Genomic DNA, 2,845 nt, shown 5'->3' on the forward strand with positions numbered 1-2,845 from the left:
AGAGATTTTCCTGCTCCCAGGGAGAACACAGAACACCATTACCTCTCCAGGGGCCCAATGATGAATAGCATCAAAAGCATCCACACCTATACTTAGCCTCTATGGGGAGCTTTGAGGACTTCAGGGCAGTGAGTGCCAGCTGCAGATGGCCCCTGTGGCAGCAACAGCCCTGAAGTGCCTTCCATAGCTGCTGGCAGCAGACACTGCGCAGAGAGCTGGAGCCACAGCCAGGGCACTGTGGCTTCCACATCATCCAAATGACTGTTCAAAAGCAACCCTCCAGAAATTTCCCAGAATAATTACAGAAACCTTACAAGGCTGTCTAGCAATTAGAACAGAATTTTTTCAAACAACAACTTGTTAAATATTAATGGCGCTTTTAATTATTCCTCTGGGTGACGGTAGCCTAGGAATGGTATTGTACTTTACAATTTTTATGTTAGATGGAAGGTACGCAGACAGTCACAACATTGTTCTCTAACCTCTTTGAAATATTTCACATAAAAGATGAAATAAGGGGGGAAAAAAATGTATGCTTCAACAGAAGGAGGGTAAGTATGGGGAATTGACACAAAGTTCTCTCAAAGAAAAATTTGCTATTAGACAACAGGCATATTAAACTTTTCTGAAAAAGAAAACTCCCAAGGGCTATTTTTCAGCTACATGAGGAAGTTTAACAACAGTTGTAAGTTCTCATGATTTCAATAAAGAATATGAATAAGCCCCAAAGAGGAAGGCTTCTAAAAGACAGATGCTGTGGAACTGCTCATTTTCTTGCCCTAAGAGAAGGTTGCCAGCATTCAACTTTTAGGTTGAAAGTCTAAATTCAATTTATTTTATGGCTAAGACATTTGACATTAACACAACAATATCTGTAGCCAATTTGCACATTGCCGATAAGAAAAAATATCAAAGGTTCCAGGCAAGATGGTAGAGTAAGCTAAACGCTGTGCTTGCCTCCTCCCATGACCACATTAAAATTACAACTAAATTATAGAACAGTCAGTCTGGAGAACCATCTGAAGACTAGCTGAATGAAAGTCCTATAACTAAGGCTATAAAAAAAGCCACGACAAGACTGGTAGGAGGGGCAGAGATGTGAAATGGGCTAAAAGTAAAACTGTCATTATTTGCAGATGATATGATACTATATAGAGAGAACCCTAAAGATTCCACCAAAAAACTATTAGAACTGATAAATGATTTCAGTAAAATAACAAGATAGAAAATTAATATTCAGAAATAGGTCACGTTTTTATACACTAATAACAACTACCAGAAAGAGAAATTAAGAAAACAATCCCATTTACAGTTGCATAAAAAAAAAAAATTTTTTTAATTAAAAAAAAACCTAAGAATAAATTTAACCAAAGAGGTAAAAGATCTATACTAGGAAAATTATAAAACATTGAAGAGAGAAATTGAGGATACAAATAAATAGAAGCATATACCATGTTCACAGATAGGAAGAATTAACATTGTTAAAACATCCATACTACCCAAAGCAAACTATAGATTCAATGCAATCTCTAGCAAAATACCAACAGCATTTTTCATAGAAATAAAATAAATAATCTTAAAAGTTATATAAAACAACAAAAGTCCCCTAATAGCCACAGTAATCTTGAGAAAGAACAAAGTTAGAGGTATCATACTACCTGATACCAAACTATGCTACAAGGCTAGAGTAATCAAAACAGCATAATACTAGCATAAAAACAGACACGTAGATCAATGAAACAGAATAGAGAGCCCAGAAATAAGCCTGTACCTTATATGATCAATTAATCTATGACAAAGGAGGCATGAATATTCAATGGGCTAAAGACAATTTATTGAATAAATGATGTTAGAAAAACTGGACAGAACATGCAAAAAAAAAAAAACAAAACAAATAAAACAAAACAAAACAAAAACTAGACCACCTTCTTATACCATATATAAGAACTCAAAATGGATTAAAGACCCAAAACCTAAAACTCCTAGAAAAAAACATAGGCAGTAAACTCTCTGACATTGCTTGCTCTTAGTAATTTTTTTTCTCTTATATATCTCCTTGGGCAAGAAAACAAAAGAAAAAAAAAATAAATGAACTACATCAAACTAAAAGTTTTGTACAGCAAAGGAAACCATCAACAAAACGAAAAGACAACCTACCGAATGGAGGAAGATATTCACCAATGATACAGCTAATGAGGGGTTAATATCCAAAATTTATAAAGAACTCATACAATTCAATACCAAAAAAACAAACAATCTAATTAAAAAATGGGCAGAGGACCTTAATAGACATTTCTCCAAAAAGGACATACAGACGGCCAAAGGAAAAGGGAATTCTTGAGCACTGTTGGTGGAATTGCAAAATGGTGCAGCCACCATGGAAAACAGTATGGAGGTTCCTCAAAAAATTAAAAATTAAAAAATTAAAAAACCTATGACCCAGCAATTCCACTTCTGGGTATTTATCTGAAGCAATCCAAACCACTAACTTGAAAAGATATACGCACCCCTATGTTCATTGCATTTACAGTAGCCAAGATATGAAAGCAACCTAAGTGCCCATCAATAGATGACTAGATAGAAAAGATATTGTAGAAATATACAATAGAATATTTCTCGGTCATAAAAATAATGAAATTTTACCATTTGTGACAACATGGATGGACCTAGAGGGTTTTATGCTAAGTGAAATAAGTTAGAAAAAGACAAATACCACATGATCTCACTTATATGTGGGATTTAAACAACAAAGTAAACAAAGAAACAAAACAGAAACAGACTCATAGCTACACAGAACAAACCGATGGTTGTCAGATGTGAGTGGGGGTTCTGTGGGCTGGATGAA

This window comes from Pteropus vampyrus, unplaced genomic scaffold (genome assembly GCF_000151845.1).
Source record: "Pteropus vampyrus isolate Shadow unplaced genomic scaffold, Pvam_2.0 Scaffold102, whole genome shotgun sequence".
In the NCBI taxonomy this organism is placed as follows: Eukaryota; Metazoa; Chordata; class Mammalia; order Chiroptera; family Pteropodidae; genus Pteropus; species Pteropus vampyrus.